The following is an 18,179-nucleotide window of genomic DNA, read 5'->3' on the forward strand; positions in this document are numbered from 1 at the left end:
TTTACAGGGTCACGGCTTTCCAGAATACAGTCCCCCATTCTGTAGATATGGCCTGTATTCCTTGTTCCTAGACATGTAACTTTGCATTTGGCTGCATTACAATTAATTTTGTTTGAAAGGGCACAGCTTACCAAACAATCCAGATCGCTCTGGATGACTGCGCTGTCATCATCATTATTTACCACTCTGCCAATCTTCATGTAATCCGCAAATCTTATCAGCAGTGATTTTATATTTACGTTCAGATCATGTTGAATTGGATCTTATACCGCTCCCTGTGGAACCCCACTAGAAACTCCCTGATTTGATGATGATTCCCCATTGGCAACTGCTTTTTGAAAACTATCAGCTAGTTAGGTCTTAATCTATTTAAGATGTGATTTTTTGATATTGTATAGTGCTAATTTTTTAATTAGTATGTTGTGCAGTGTTAAGTCACATACCTTACAAAAGTAAGTATGTAAGTATGTTACAGCTACACAGTTACTTTTGTCAACCAAACTTATAATCACACCAAAGAATTAAATAAGACCTATTTTCCATAAAGTCATGTTGACTGACATTAATTATATTCCTATCCTTTAAATCTTTATCAGTTGAATCTTTTATCGTTTTTTCTATTATTTTGCACAGAACTGATGTCAGGCTAACTGGTCTGTAGAGACCCGGGTCATCCCACTCACCCTTTTTGAATATTGGCACAACATTAGCGTTTTTCTGTATTCCAAGATTTTTTTAAAATTAACATCAGCAGTAAAGAGGTCTCCTCAGCCAACTCTTTTAAAACTCTTGGGTGCAAGTTATCTAGGCCTAATTTAAAAGTGTTTATCCCTAGTAGATGTTGTCTAACATCCTTCTTAGTTATTAATGAACTGGAAAATACTTCATCATTCTCATGATACAAAAATATCATCCTGCTTCTTTGCAAATACAGAACAGAAATATTTATTAAACACTGCTGCCTTTTCTGCATCATCATTAACAATTGTACCCCTCCATCTAGTGATGGGACTATCTCATTACTAGGATTTCTTTTGTTCCTTACATACTTGAAAACCTCCATATTGCACAGATGGTGCTGTCACAGGGCATCCCTTCACCTTGCCTGCAAGTACCACTGCCTAGCCTGTTCTTGTAGTCTCCTAGTCACAAGCATGTGTGGACTATTTGTCTTTCACTACATGTGCATTTAATCTTCAGTTTCAAAGCACAACAGAACGTACCACAGGTTTATAGCAGGAGAAAACTTCCACACAGCTTTCTCTCCTCTCCTAGGCTTGATCACCCTTTTGAGCTCCTGTTCACTTCCTGTTCTTCCCAAACATACAGCCTCCCAATTACTGAGCCAACTGCCTCATCAGCCCAGCAATTGCCACCCAAGTGTCAGTCATTCCCAATAAAAATGGGTTAATTGCCTTCAGTTAAGCCTGCAGTCTTCTGCAACTGCAGTGACCAGGGCACTACGCCCCAAATTTATTTATATGTGTTAATATTATTGTAATCTTTCCTCATCTTTAAATCTATGTAGTTTAATGCTTATTTTTATGTGTCATTTTCATTAACTTTACACACACATTATTTCTCTATAGTGCTTAAATTATAGCATAAGTGCAGTTTAAGTGGAGTCCTTGTGCTTATATAGTTCCTCTCTGACCCTGGTTTCCTTAAACCTTCTATGTGGAATATAAATTCTAAGATACACTGCACTTATTTCACTCTCCACAGGCATGCCAGCAAAGTGGGAATGAAGCATGGTCTAATGCAGTGTTTCTCCATGGACTGGTGCCAGTCCCTGAGATCTCCCTGGCACAGTTTAGGAAGGCAGCAAGCTAGTCCTTGGTATCAGAAAAGGTTGAGAAATGCTTGCCTAATGGATAGGACTGGGAGTCAGGAGACTATCTAGGTTCTATTCTGAGATTTGCCATTGACCGGCTGTGAGACTGGGACAAGACGCTGGCCTCAGCTTTCCTGTTTGTTAAGTGGGAATAATGATACTTTCTTTCCTCTATAATGTGTTTTGAGATCCACCCAAGAGAAGGGCTTGGATGGGTCTGATACAAAGCCCACTAAAGGTAACGGGAGTCTTTACAATGACTTCCGTAGGCTTTGGATCAGTCTCTGTGACAGTCAAACAATGCAGATTATTATTTAGTGTGTTGGCAGAAGTCTCCTGCCTGGTTCTTTGTGTGGATCCCATCACACACTTCACAGTGTTATGACACGTCATCTAAGAGGACACAGCACAATGAGATATGTCAGTTATGCAGTTAGCTGAGAAGTCGAGTTCAAGATCATTTATAAACAAGAAGCTGGAGTTGTTGGGTTTGATTTTGTCTTTTTAACTCACACCTAAGACACTGGTGTTTAGCATTTACGATAGCCATTTTTTCCAAAAGGTAATGAGTGTAATAATTGAAGAGGAAAGCTGAAACGAGGAAGGGTCTGGATCCAATCTGTTATTCACTCCTCATGGAAAGATCAACTTTGGTTCAGAACTTTCCAGCTGGTAAAACTTTCACTCTGTAAATTCAATGTGAAACCAAATGTGTTTCTTTAAACAGATCCTCTGCGGCCTTTCAAAGATGCTGGCAGGTCAGATGTATCCAATTAGCAAGAGCCTGTGACAGCACGGAAGGGCCCTGAGGGGAGGGAAAGGGAATCTTCCAAAGCACATTTCACATGCACTGAGTTGAGCTGCAATAGGTTCGCTCCTTGGGCTGAAGCACAGTGAGCTCAGGGCAGAGCTTGTTGTCAGAAACATATGGAAAGAGCAAATAGCACTCTGTGCATGGAGCACAGAAGGAAGGATCCTGCAGTGGAATGGTTTATACAGAGCAGCCAGGTGAATAAGAGCCAAATTCTGCTCTTGGATATTCACACGTGGCACCCGTTGGTGGAAATGTGAGCCCCACACATACATCCAAGAGCACAATTTTGCCTAAAATGATTAAGTAGAGCAGACTGAAGAGCCAGGAATTTTTTAAAAATACTCTACCTGACTTATCATGTGAGTTGCTTATGTTTTATGAGGCCTAAAATTTCTGGTAGATGAAGCCAGACCCTGCGAGTCCTTCCTCAGGCAAAATTCTAACGGATGTCAGTGGCAATTTTGACCGAGTACGAAGTACAGGATGAGCCTTTAGGTCCCCTTCTTCACTCCCAGTGAAGTCAATAAGAGTCTAATTGGACCTTTGAAGAGCACTGTCCTTTACCCTCACCAAACCAAGCTCCTGGCTGGTGCTATCCTAAAGAAGCATGACTGCTAGGTACCAGTTCAAATAGAATGGCATCTTACAGGAAATTTAAATGAGGAACTTTAATCTAAAACTTAAATTGAATCCAGGCCTATTTTGAATTTCAAAAGTTTAAATTTCTCTGCGCTGGTTGGAGCTGGAAATGCTGAAGTGACACAAGACAGTCTGCACTCTTGGGATTTCTGGACCGTCTGGAAGTGGCAAACACTGAACATCTCGTGAACAAGTGTGTTTGTGTGAGACTTCTAGTCCAACTTTGCACAGTCAAGACCTCCACATAGTTTGGTAAGGTTCCATGTTTACGGGTGTTTTTCTAACTCTTTGGAGGATCATCCCTTACTGCTCAGAGATAGGCCCAAGCGACTTTGTTCAGATCCGTACTTCCCTAAATATAGGAATTGGGATCCAGGGTTCCATCTTAGCCCCCTCTATAGCTAGGAAAACAGTTGTGAAGTTTAGATCCAGATATAAACTAGCTCAAAAATCTAGGGTGTTTGGATCTGGGATCTAGCTCTAACTTATTGCAACAATAGGATGTTGATCCAAACTTTCTCCAGAAAAAGGGGAGCTCAGAACCAGGGATTTGGAGGTCAGCATATCTCTATTGCTTACACCTCCACTTTGAGATTGTCCACCAAATAAAGAAACAAGTTGAAAGCTTTCCAAAAGTACAGCATAACACTATTGCTTTATAGTTACATAGAACCTTTCAGCCTGAGGGATCTCAGAGCATTTCACAAATTATACGCGTACACCACCACTGAAATGCAGCTTCCTGCGGTAAAGGCCAGCACAGGATACTGTACAAGAGCAGGAGATGACGGGAGAAAAGGACAATGAGAAAAACCTCTATTGTTATGGCATCTGTTAACAGCCATACAGAAAGTAGGCACAACCTCGGTTTGTAAGGCCTCAGTTGAAAGAAATGTGAACAAAGATGGTCTTCTGGTGACAGTGCTGGTCTGGAACTCAGGACACCGGGGTTCTCAGCTCTGTCACAAGCCTTCTGCATGACCTTGAACAAGTTACTATATCTTTCTGCCTCCATTCCTGAACTGTAAAATGGGAATATAGTAACACTTCCCTGCCTACCTCACAGAGGTGCTGTGGTGATAAATCCATTACTTAAAACCAGTCTCTCACTGATAGAGGTCAGGATGAGACCTACGCTAGGGAGCCAGATGATCCCATATCTGCCTACTGTGGGTTTTGTAGAACTTCCTCTGAGACATCTGGTACTGTCCACTGCCAGAGATGGGATACAGCACTAGATGGACCTTGGATCTGATCCCATCTGGCAATACCTGTGGTCCTATGCATATGACACATTCAAGTACCAAGGAGCTGGGGGGGCGCATAAATAGATTATATAAGTGGAGACCTGAGAAGCGCTTCTGTAACAATATTACAGACAGTACCTCATCAAGCTGTGTGTTGACTAGCTTATGAACAAAGAGGGGCCGATCATAGAGGCTACTAATTTGCTTCAGTTCACCTGATAAATATTAATATATCTCCTAAGGTTAGTTCTCTGTGTAATCATGTTTCCTCACAGCTGTCTGACAGCAACATCAGGAACAAAGAATCAAAGTACAGGTGTCTTTGAGGAAAGGCTGAACATGGGCTTTACATTTTAGATGGGCTTTAGGTTAGAAAAATAATAAAACCAAACATCTTAATAGAAAGATCAGCTCTAAGGACAATAATCCGGCCAGACAACAGCAGGATGCAGAGAGACCTGGGGAACGTTTGATGTAAAATCAAGGTCGTGCCCAGAAAATCAGAGACAGACGTTGAGAGTGGTATGTGAACCATTAAAAATGAAAGGAAACCTGAGACAAGCTGCTCTGAAAGCTGCCAAAGACGCCGCACTCTGTTTGTATACGCTGAAACCCCCACTTCCTTGTGAGTCTGGCGAATGCCGCAGTTAGTACTGTCAGAGGAAAGGAAACCCCCAATAGAAACAGGAGGAGAGTTAGGGAAATGCTTTAAAAATTCCCTTCTGGTCATTAATCTAGAGGGAGGAGGGAGTTTCAATGCTTAGGCTCCAGATCCTGAACCCAAGTGACTGAACCCCTCCTTTACCTACAGAGCTCATACAGAATGGGCAGCAGGGCACTAGCTTCCCCAGGGCCTCCAACCCTGAAAAGAACAACAGGAGACAAGACAGCATGTCAGTCCTCGGTCCATTCAGACCTTAGCCCAGACGTAGTCCTTTGTTTTTTGGTCCAGATCCACATTCCTTGGTCAAGGTCCAGACTCCAGAGAAAATAATTTAAAAAATAACAATAATGATGATAAATAAAAATATTTTGGGGTCCATTCAAAAGCACCTGGTGGTCCAGATTTGGTCCATGATCCGCCTGTTGACTACCCCTGCCTTAGCCTGTCTGCTGGGACTGCTGGACAGCAGAGTTGGGCCTAGTATGCTATTCAGGCCCCAGGACTGAACAGAGACCAAAGTCACGTCACACAGGGTCAGGCAGTTTCCCCTTCCCTTTGAGACCTTTCACAAGCTTGCCCTCCCTGTTCACCCTTTCTTAGGGGCCTGTGATACTGAACTTTGAAGTCAATAGTTTTGCCATTGCCATTCACTGGGAGGAGTAGCAGGGCCTTCTATCTTATCATGTCATCCCTATTCCACTCTGACATCAATGCCAATCTCATTGCCCTTAATATCTTTGTGCTTTCTTCCTCCTTTCCCATACACATGGAATATCCTCCCTGAACTAATCTATAAAACCACTAATTTGTCCTTTCTCCAACCCCTACTCAAGATCCACTTCTACATTGATGGGTATGGGTAACCACCAGCTGGGAATGACTAAGCAGCCAGCCAGCAGGGTCTCCAAATATTCATCTTACGTATTAGTTTCTCTTATAATTTCACATTGAGCTTTACATAAATGAACACATTTCCATTTTACACCCAATGCTTCAGGCTGAATTTCAAATTCCTTGTTTCATTTCTTTCCGTAAAATCTTGGATTTGCCATGAATGGAGTTTGCGATCAAAAGCCTTTAACCTGATCTCTGCCATGGTTAAAGTCAACATTTTCTTTTGTGTCAATATTTTATGCTTATTTTTTTCCCTGGTAAAACAGCAAAACAATCCAAAATCCCTGCTGGAAACATTCGCTTAAATGATTTAAAGTCTTCCAAGTCTGTCCTAAAGCTTCAGAGAGCTCACACACACTGTGATCTAAGACATAATGAGCTCATGGAGCATGTTTATTTTGGCTTTGACCCATTTGACATGGTGTTATACCAGCTGGCAAAAGCATGTCAAGTGACCACAACTGACACAAACCACTGATCCTTAAGTACAATATTAACCAACAGCTTTTGACCGTGGGCATTCTGCCCACAGAGAAAGCCAAATCCAGCTCCTTTATTTGTAAAAGTTTACCAACAAATTATGCCTCAGCTTTATTGCAGTGGTTTATCTCTAATAGTTAGGGTCACTGTAAATTGCATAAAAGATCCAGCTAACTTTGCTGCGGGTGCTCACTGTAGGGCTTTCCAAACAGATTTATTTTATGTAGTTTTATACTTCAGCCAGGGTCACTATAACTGTGGGGAATGACAGGGCCATATCCAGGGGAGCTCAAGCTTCAGGGTCCCTGGCCAACACAGTTTTTATTAGACAGTAGTAATAACACATTGGATGCTATGTTGGGATCTTGTGTGGTGACACTTCTTCACCATGTGATGACCTTGTGTCACCAGAGACAATGATGTACTCTCCCCACAGCCTAAGACAGGATATGATATAATGCCACATTACTGCAGGTAGGCAGTAAAAAGTACAATAAAGCTGCATTGTCTATTATTTGTCAGCCGCGAAGGTCCCTGAACCTCAGTAGGCCCAGTACCCTTGTGCCTTTAGTCTGACCCTCTTCTCTGAGAAAATATGTTAGATTGCAAACTCTTTGGTACAAGGGATTGTCATTTCTATATCTTTGTACAGCACCTAGCACAATGGGGCCCAGACCTGCTTTAGGTTACTAGTACTACCACAGTATCTTTCATTGTTGTATGCAGTGTTGTTGCAGCCGTGTTGGTCCCAGGATTTTAGAGAGGAGCTCTGTGTAAGCGCAAAAGTTTGTCTCTCTCTCCACCAGAAGTTGGTCCAATGAAAGATATTACCACACCCACCCTGTCTTTCTAAGAAGAACGATGAGAAAATGAAAGCGTCTCTAGGATCAGTGTTGTTTAATATATTCACTAACAGTCAGAAAAAGGGGATGAACAATGAGGTGGTGAAATTAGCAGATGAGATCAAATTATTTTGATAAAACTAGATAAAACTATTTTGGTAAAAACTAGAGAAGAAGACTGTGAGGAACTTCAGAGAAATCTAACAAAGGTAGGCAATTGTTCGTACTTGGCAGTTTTTGTGTATGCTCCTAGAGTGACATATAGATGCCCAGTTGTATAAACTGAAAGTAAATAATAGGTACGACAAGTCAAGGCAATATAATCACTGATATATCATAGAGAAGTAAACACTGGGAATCAAAATGCAGAATCAAGGCTTCAAGATAAGATGATTTCATTCTGCTGGCCAAATACAAATAGGTGCCAGACCTATACTAATTAGAATAAAATTTAACAATGCTCACCTATGCAGGCTTTCTGGGCAACATTTTGCATGTGGATCTGGTCATACTGCTCCATCAATCTGACCTCTTAGTATCTACCTATTTGCCTGTTTAGGCATTTATACATTCACCACCCTGTGGTATTTGAGCACTTTCATGTCCTGTTGAGATTGACTTGACATTTAATAAATGGCTTTCTATCCAACGTTATATCTTCCCCTTTGGTTCTTGTAATTCATTGTCAGTGAAATATCTGAAACACAAGTTTCAAAGGGTAGATTGGAATCTGGCGCATAATTTATCATCGCCTTCCATTCCAGAAGAAAGAGATAGTTCCAGTAAAGTCTGGTCCAGGGGGTAATGATCTATTGGCTAAATTCCTTTTTGCTTATTAAGGCTGGGTGTACAGTACTTAAAAATGTCTTATGCAAGGGCGGCTGGATCCTATCCTTGATGTGGTTGTCAAAGCCCTAATGCTGGTGTTAGAATCAAGATTTAATGACTAATGACCAAACATATGCTTCACAGAAGCCAGACTAAGCCAAAGAACAGTCGTGATGCAGAAAATGGGAAGCAATAGTATTAAATCAGCAGAACTACTTTGAACCCACTGAGACTGAATTGTCATATTTAAGTCACAGACACAGTAACCAGCAAAGAGGTGTGCCACCCCTGCAGCAGCCCCTGGAGAAACTGCCTTTCTCAAGAATGCACCCTGTTTGTGCTGGCTCAGCTCATTTAGTGTAGAGATGCACCAGGCCATCGCTCCACAACCACTTCTCTCTGCCCCCTGCACAGTTTCTAGTGATGCCCCCATCTTTTGACCTGCACTCGAGGATTGCGGCTGAGCTCTCTGCAGGACTTGTGCCCTCTCTCACAACCCCCAATCAAGACTGGTTCTAATCTAAAGTTTATGGCCACGGTTTTCAGAAATAATGCCAAAAATTAGGCTCCTCCATTCATATCATACCTAAATAATGGGCCTGATTAAAAAGATAGTTACTGTGTGCTCAGCACTTTTGCCCAGTTCTTTAGACACCTAAATAAGGATTTAGGTGCTTAACTCACCTGGTTTTTTTTTTGTTTTTTGTTTTAATCTTGGCCTATGTTATACTGGGTCAGATCATTTTACCGATGGGTCAGTGCAATCACATGTTTAATGCTTTTTAAAGATCAATATGTCTAGATTACCACATGTAAAGCCACTGGCTGTGCACATTCAGCATTGTTGCTCCATGGAATTGTGGGGTTTGATTTTCATGGCTTCACACCCCCCAAGTTTTGCTGCGTGCCATTTGACATTGCATGATTTGTATAGTTTTGACATGAAGCCATAAATCAATCCAGTTTGGGTAGAAAGGTTCACGAACCCTGTTGAAGCTTTTAACGAAGCTGGCTTGAGTTTCGAGTTTATAATGAAACCTGAAACCAGGCAGGTTTCACAAGGATTCATGTTTCATTGTAAATATTTTGCAGAGCTTTAATAAGAATGCAGTGATCAGGAAAATATTAGGGTTGTTTAAAGCAAATAAAAAGTGCAGTACTCATGCGATTTAAGTGGACGAAGGATGCTTTTATGAAATAATCCTATTGAATTTAGTAGAAAATGATAATTTTTCTACAGATATTTTTAACTATCCGAAAACATTTAATGGAGAATTACTTCTGTACTCTAGGATTCTCTAGGATAACTAAAAAAATCCCATAGAAAGGATCTCATTCTCTATTAAATTCAATAAATTTTTAGAATAATTTCTAAAGAACTTTGTTCAGTTTCTGTAGGACCCTATTGATTCATCCCTATTAACTTCAATAAAGCTGGTTGAACATTTTCTGTGAATTTTTTTGTTGCTTTTTACCAGTTTTTACAGTCGTTAAAATTTTTCAAAAGTATAAATTTCAACAATTAAAAAAAAAATTAAAAATCTAACAACATTTTTCTTCATTTTTCAACCAGCTTCTAAATTCTACATGACTTTCTTATAAAAGGTAAATCTAAAGAGCTTGCCAAAAAGTCTGTTCTTGCAAGTTTCCCCGATTTATTTTCTAGACTAAACAGGCTAAACTCACCCCCACTTTAATTTCCATGAAGTCAACAGCACTCTACATGGGAGTAGACTGGATTAAGGACTATGGAGAACTTCAGATAACCACAAGTCAGACCCCCCAAAATCACAAGTCAGACTCCTTCCAAAAAAATCATGAAATTGGATTCAAAATCATGAGATTTTAAAAGATAAGTTTGAGGTTCTTTTTATTTGCCTTCTGGTTTTTGAGCCTTAAGGGTTCATGTTTTTAAGTTTTTCTCTACAATAACGAGGGCTAGAAACGTAGGCAATGTCTACACTTAAACTGCTACAGCCACACAGCTACAGCGCTGTAAAAGTACTGCTGTAGCGTTTCACTGTAGAAACTACCTATGATAATGGAAGGGGTTCTCCCATTGCTGTCATTAATCCACCTCCCCGAGAGGTGGTAGCGAGGTCGATGGAAGAATTCTTTCATTATCCTAGTGCTGTCTACACTGGGGGAGGTCGGTTTAACTGTGTCACTCGTGGTGTGGATTTTTCACACCTCTGAGGGGCGTAGCTGGATCAACCTAACTTGTTAATGTAGACTTGGCCCCAGGTTTTGTTTTTTTTTTTTTTAATGAAAGCTGAAGGCTGGCTTACACTGAAAACTTACATTGGCACAGCTACACCTCTTAGGGGTGAGAAAATTCTTCCATTGATCTAGCTAGCACCTCTCAAGGAGGTGGATTAACTATGCCGATGGGAGAACCCTTCCTGTTGCTGTAGTGAGTATCTACATTGGAGCTCTACAGTGGCACAGCTGTACCATTGTAGCACAGTTTAAGTGAAGACATAACCTCAGACTCTCACATAGTCACATGACTCCTGGAGCTGAGGCCTTAAGAAAAACACCAAATATGGCGAGACTTGCAATAAAACTTGCAATATAATTGTGACAGTTGGCAACGTGGCTTTTGGATGCTTACTTGAACTGCTGAAACATTTTAGGGTTGACCTTCACTGAGGCTTACTACACATTGGTGAGAGTCTTATAATATTTGTTAGATTTTAGAATATATAGTAAGAGTATATATACTGCATGTTAAGAAGCTACTACAACAAATCAGCCTCGTGTTCTGCTTTAATTTAGGAGGAGTTTTGCTTTTTGATTCAATGGGAGCTGGATCAGCCCCAAATTTAGCAAAAAATGCATTGAAATCAATGCCAGTTTAGCCATTTTAACAGCCGAGTATACAGTAAACAGTGCCTTTTAATCAGCTTTATGTAAAATATCTACTTCTCCTATGCAACGACCTCTGTTCTGGTGTAAATAGTTGAACTGCATGAAAAATACACCACTGGAGTCCACTTGAACAAGCAGATCTTGATAATTTGGAGAAATGGGCTAAAAAAAAAAAAGGATGAATTTAAAGTGATTTGTTTAGGAAGGAATATCAGCTGCACAAATATCAAATGGGGAATGCTGGCCAGGGCAGAGTGGGATCTGAGAGTTACGGGGGATAATGAACTGAAAATCTGTTAGCATTGTGCTGCTGACACAACAAAATAAATGCTGTGGGCCAAATCTTGCTTCCAGCCACATAGATGTACCTCTTGTAGATTCCAAAGTGATTGCACCTATGAAAGCGACAGCACAGTTTGGTATATTTGGCTTTCTTATGTGCTCATTCTTGAAAAATCTTACTCACACTGGGCTAAATTCTGACCTATGTTGCATGACTGTAAGCCTGCAGTATCAGTGAAACCACCCTGGATTTACACAATAATGAATGAGATCAGAACATATTGCTATACAAGGCACCATTTGCATGACTAAAGCATTGAAGGATTGGGACCCAAATGAGGTAATTATTTTGCCCTACTCCACAGTGGTTAGGCCTCGGAGTATTATGTTCAATTCTGGGCACTCATTTTAAAGAGAGGCCCAGTAACAAGTTTCGGAAAAGAAGATGGACAAGACAAGGTAATAGAACTGGACAGGTCAATATAGGAGCAAGAAGACTAAGGGGAGGCATGACGATTGTCTACAGCTATATAAAAGGATGTTATCAAGACAACAGGGAATGATTATTCTGATGAACCAATGAAGATGAGACAAGAAATCATGGGCTGAAAGCTACAGAAGGAAGGTATATAGGTTGTTAGATGTTCGGAAAACTTTATGAGAGAGAAAAGGAGTACTTGTGGCACCTTAGAGACTAACAAATTTATTAGAGCATAAGCTTTCGTGAGCTACAGCTCACTTCATCGGATGCATTTGGTGGAAAAAACAGAGGAGAGATTTATATACACACACACAGAGAACATGAAACAATGGGTTTATCATACACACTGTAAGGAGAGTGATCACTTAAGATAAGCCATCACCAACAGCAGGGGGGGGAAGGAGGAAAACCTTTCATGGTGACAAGCAGGTAGGCTAATTCCAGCAGTTAACAAGAATATCAGAGGAACAGTGGGGGGTGGGGTGGGAGGGAGAAATACCATGGGGAAATACAGGTTTCAGAGTAGCAGCCGTGTTAGTCTGTATTCGCAATACAATAAATTTGTTAGTCTCTAAGGTGCCACAAGTACTCCTTTTCTTCATGGGGAAATAGTTTTACTTTGTGTAATGACTCATCCATTCCCAGTCTCTATTCAAGCCTAAGTTAATTGTATCCAGTTTGCAAATTAATTCCAATTCAGCAGTCTCTCGTTGGAGTCTGTTTTTGAAGCTTTTTTGTTGAAGTATAGCCACTCTTAGGTCTGTGATCGAGTGACCAGAGAGATTGAAGTGTTCTCCAACTGGTTTTTGAATGTTATAATTCTTGACGTCTGATTTGTGTCCATTCATTCTTTTACGTAGAGACTGTCCAGTTTGGCCAATGTACATGGCAGAGGGGCATTGCTGGCACATGATGGCATATATCACATTGGTAGATGCGCAGGTGAACGAGCCTCTGATAGTGTGGCTGATGTGATTAGGCCCTATGATGGTATCCCCTGAATAGATATGTGGACAGAGTTGGCAACGGGCTTTGTTGCAAGGATAGGTTCCTGGGTTAGTGGTTCTGTTGTGTGGTGTGTGGTTGCTGGTGAGTATTTGCTTCAGATTGGGGGGCTGTCTGTATGTGAGTGTGTGTGTGTGTGTATACACACAGAGACAGAGAGAGGATAGTGTATGCTCTGCAATTCATTGTTACATGCTGCTATTTTCCCCCCATACCTCCACTGACACAAGCAGGTAAGAGGCTGCCGTGTGGATAAATCAGTAATTTACCAGGAGAAGATTAAAACCAAGCTGTGGGACTGTAGTGTAAAGTTTCTGTAGCATTGCACTCTGGGCTTCCAATCAGAAGTTTACAAACTGCCTTCATTTCATTTCAAGAATTTAACACAGCTCCTCTGCAAGACAAAATGGCCCACTCCTTGCTGTCATCTTCTGAGATTTAAGGAGGCAGTGAGAAGTGTGTCTGTTCCCTGTCACTGGATATCTCTTTGCAGCACAGCCAGGAAAGAGGTTTATTAACTTGGCCTCCGGGTTTCCTTTTTTCTGGTTACTTTGGCAAAGGGGTCTTGAATTTCTCCTTTGTTCTGCTTAAAAAAATTGTATAATTTGGAGATTATGTGGAATGATTTTATCAAATAAAATTAACTCATACTGGATTTGAAGACAATCCTTTTTCTTTCTCCCTTCTCCATGCATACATAATCTGGAGCATCTATATATCCGTGTGCTGTACCTACACAAAGAGCATATAGTTGCAGGGGCTGAGGCAGCTGGCATACAACCAGTCTTGCTACAGAGCTCTCACAGGGAAGCTCTGTTAGGTTCAGAGATCCTGCCACCATTGAAGTTAATGGTAAAACTACCACTGGTTTAGGTGGGAGCAAGATTAGGCTATGAATGAGCTGGAGTTTATTTCTTGCTGACAGAGTCCTAACCAGTCGGATGGCTAAGACACACATCCATCGCCACACTGTCTTAAGGGCCAAACTGCTCTTGGATGCCTGCAACTTCCATTTAAGTCATATGCATATATCCAAGGATAGAATTTGACCCTGAAACCAAACCTATCAGTTCATGAATAGACAATAGTTCATAGTCTCCTCTTAAGAGGCACATGCAACTCCCATTACCGCTAATATGAATTACATATGAGCTCTGAGAATATACTCTAAAGATCTTACCATTTACGGTGCAGCTACTGAACCTTTAATGCAGCTAAAACTTACAAACTGGCTTGGAACTACTTAACCTCTAGCTACTGTAAAAGGAGAGGTTTTTAATAGCCACCAAATTGCTAAATCAAATCATCAGAGGATAAGAATTAAGAAAAATACATTTTACGTCAGAAAACCAATTGTTGAACGAAAGATCTTTTAGCTGAGCCTTTTAAGTGGTTCAGGAAAAGAGAAACATTAAGAGGTTGGGTGGGGGGTGTGATAAACTGTGCAGTGATTTGTGATTGAGTCGATTCCTCTTCTAGGGCCCCATGCACTATTTAATAAAGCCTGTGGGGTCTTGAACCAGCAAGTACCACATACCAGGTGGGTGTAGGCAAGCCTGGAAATCCAATCTGCTTTTATAATGTAATAACAGTGTGTCCTTTTTGTCCTGTCCATAAACAGATCACATGGCTAATAGCGGTACGTAATGCACAGGCTCGTCATGCAGTATAGAAAGCAATACCAAAAAGAAGCAGAAGCTCCCGGCAGGGTGGACACTGTACCTTTCCTCCAGCAATGACTGAGGTACCAGCACTACTTCTGAATCAGGAAAATGTCGGTTTCGTTTAATCCATAGACAACAAAAGATGCTAAGACTGAAAAAAGCAAACATGCCTGTTGCATGACAGGGCTGAGTATCCACAGAATAATTCTTTATTCAAACATTTTTAACCCAGCTCTATTACTTATTTTTTGTATTCCAGTAATGCTTAGAAGTGTGCACCCAAGATCAAGGCCTTATTGACAGAGTAAGTCTCTGTCCCCAAGAATTTAAAATGTATACATACAAGAAAGACAAAGGCTGAGAGAAAGGATGTACTAGTATCCTGTGATGGGGTCTACAGACCCCATACTGAACCAGGGCAAGGAGTAGAGCAATACTGGGCTAGGAAGGCCCCACCCCTCAACAAGTGCAGGGCATGTTCCCAGTGGAGGAATAGTTTAAAGGATGCTGGTAGCCCAGGCAAGGCGGGGAAGGAGCTGTAGGTGGCACCAGTGGTGAGCTGCGAGGGACAACTGGTTCTAAAAGGGCTTCTAAATTTAACCGGCCAAAAGTGGCGCCTTAGGGGAAAATTTGGTGGGTGCAGAGAACCCACCTGCAGCTCCCTGCCCCACCCCCAGCCCCAGCTCATCTCCACTCCACCTCTGCCTCCTCCCCTGAACCCACCGCCCCTCGCTGCTTCTCCGCCCCCCCAGGCTTCCCGCGAATCAGCTGTTCACGCGGGAAGCTGGGGCAGGCTGAGAAGCAGGCAGCAGCTTCCCGCTCAGGCCCAGGGAGGCAGAGGTGAGCTGGGGGAGGAGGGCGTGAGGAGGGCCGCCCGCGCCGCAGCAGGTAACCCGGGGGGGTGCAGGGGAACCGCTCCCCACCCCAGCTCACCTCCGCCACCCTCAGCCTGAGTGGGAAGCCGCTGCCTGCTTCTGAGCCCTCCCTGGCTTCCCGCCGAACAGCTGATTCGCTGGAAGCCGGGGGGGGGGGGGGCGTGGAGGAGCAGAGCAGGGTGGTGGGTTCAGGGGAGGAGGTGGAGGCGGAGTGGAGGTGAGCTGGGGCTGGGCGCGGGGTGGGGAGCTGCCGGTGGGTGCTCTGCACCCACCAAATTTTCCCCGTGGGTGCTCCAGCCCCAGAGCACCCAGGGAGTCGGCACCTAAGGCGCCACTTTTGATGTGATCAGTGGGGGGATTGGCCGCTCCCCCTGTTCCCCCCAGCTACGCTCCCCCGCCCCTAGGAGCCAGAGGGACCTGCCGGATGCTTCCTGGGAGCTGCCCCAGGTAAGCACCGCTGGGACTCCCCACCTCGCCTCTGGCTCTTAGGGGTGGGGTGGGCACCCACTATGGTGGCCAACGAGAGCCTCCTGCCCGGTTCTGGCGGCAGTCAGGGGGACAGGGGAGGGGGATGGATGGGGCAGGGGTTCTGGGGGGGGCATCATGGAATACGGGGGGGTTGGATGGGGCAGGAGTCCCGGGGGGCGGGGGTGGGCAATGACCCCCTCGTGGGGTGAGGAGGGAACCAGTTGTTAAGATTTTGGCAGTTTATCAGTGGGTGGCACCAGAATGCAAGGCTGACACTGGGAGCTGTGATGGGGTGGCTTCACCTTTGCTAAGGCTGCTCTAGCAGCAGGGATCTAAAGTCTACACACACCCACCTTTAGGGACCTGAAAGCCCTAAAATTGCTCTGAACAGGACACTAACAGACCAAGTGAAGTGTTCTATGCCTACGACCGTGCCCCAAACAGAGACACTCTAGTCTGGTAGGAAGTGACCCAGGAGATGGTATAACTTGGGGGTAGATAAATCACTGGTCTGGACACTTTGACAAATCCCCGTAGGCCCTGGTGGAGTGAGTGGACCTGAGTTAACCCCTACCTTGGCCCCTCCTACCTTGGCTCCTGTGTCCTGATAGAACCCCAAGGAGAGTGCTAGGAGCACTCAGGAGGAATAGAGGCCTGCTGCATACAATTTGGCCAGATCCCCTCTGGGACTATTAGGCTAGCAAAAATGCTGCCTGACCACTAGACCAGCTGGTCATCAGACTATCCGGCTACATATCCCCACATGTAAAAATGGGAACCAATCACAGAGAGACTGAGCAATTTGCCGAAGTTCATACAGAAAGTCTATGCCAGAACCTAAAAATGAATCTAGATCTTCCAAGCCCCACTCTTGTACCTTTTCCACAAGACCCTCCGGCCTCCAAAATGCGTACTGTTTACTGAAAACCATCTGTTAACAACCATCTGAAATAAAATCTACCCATCACCAAATGTACTTTTCACAATAACTAAAAGTAAATATAGATAATCTACAAATTCTGGGGAAGTGTCTGTGTTGTTTGGAGGGAGCTGTGTATTTACGAAGAAAGAGTTGGCTTATGGAATCACTAGCAATTGCTCACCAACCTCAGAAGGATATATTTATTTTCTTAAACAATCATCTGTTTAATCTGCTTTCTTGGCTGGGAATGAGGAGATAAAACAAAGACAGTTAACATCTTGTAAAAAAGAAAAGGATGCTATAGAGTTCTATAAAGATTCTTAAGAAGATAAAGCATTTCTGTATCTAATTTACAGAAGATTACTAGGTTTCTTCAGTGGCACATGGGTTCTATAGAAACAAACAGAATATATTGTCGATAAATCCCTCTGGAAATCTCCTTTTCTTTGTCATCTGGAAGTAGCATTAATTTGTGGGGAGACTAGAAGGGCTAGAACAATTAAAAACTCTTTCGCAAAATTATTATTTTACTTCCTTAGCTAAAAATTACTCAAATCACATTGTACTTAACACAGGCGGGGGGAAAAATAATAGTGAAGCCGTTATTGTGCGAAAGCCCTTGAAGCCATCACTCAAGTGCCTGACTGCAGGAAAAAGCAGCACCGTACCACTTACTTGCAAAAGCAGAGGGAGACATTCTTACTGATACTAAGGAAAATTAAATGTAACTACCGAAGTCAATAGGCTTGATTCACTGATACACTAAGGCTACTTTGCACTACTCTAGTAGTGGCCAAAAATGGCCACTACCTCAGTCTAACCGGGCATGGGAGGACTCTGCCTGTGCAGAAACCTACATCTGGTGATGTCAAGTCACCACAGAAGTATCTGCTCCAGTTCCTTCCTGGCTACCAGTGCAGGAGAGAAGGCAGTGGGAAAGCACTAGCATTTCCCTACCTTCTCTACACAAAGAATCTACTGAGGTTCATCAGAGGGGATTCTCTCCACTGTAAATCACAAGAGATTGACTGGGCTTCCTTCTTGCCATATCTTCCTGTACCCCAACCAGGCTTTGGAACAACTTCTTACCTGGACGCCTCTACATTTGACAGCTTCCTATCAAGAGATTTGCTTCCACCATCTCCCCTTATCCTCTTGAATCCCACAGCCCCCTTGGGAGACACAACAACCAATGAAATTTTTTGACGTGTACAGTGCCCCTCATGAATTGACTCATTTCAGCCAATGGAATTGTAAAATGCAAATCAACTGGAGAGGAATGGTAATGATTGGCTGAGTTACCCTAGCTATCAAAATGCTGCTCCTTAGGAATGACCTGAGCTACTGATCTGGTCTTGACTGTAAAAAA

This window comes from Dermochelys coriacea, chromosome 3 (assembly GCF_009764565.3).
Source record: "Dermochelys coriacea isolate rDerCor1 chromosome 3, rDerCor1.pri.v4, whole genome shotgun sequence".
Lineage (NCBI taxonomy): Eukaryota > Metazoa > Chordata > Testudines > Dermochelyidae > Dermochelys > Dermochelys coriacea.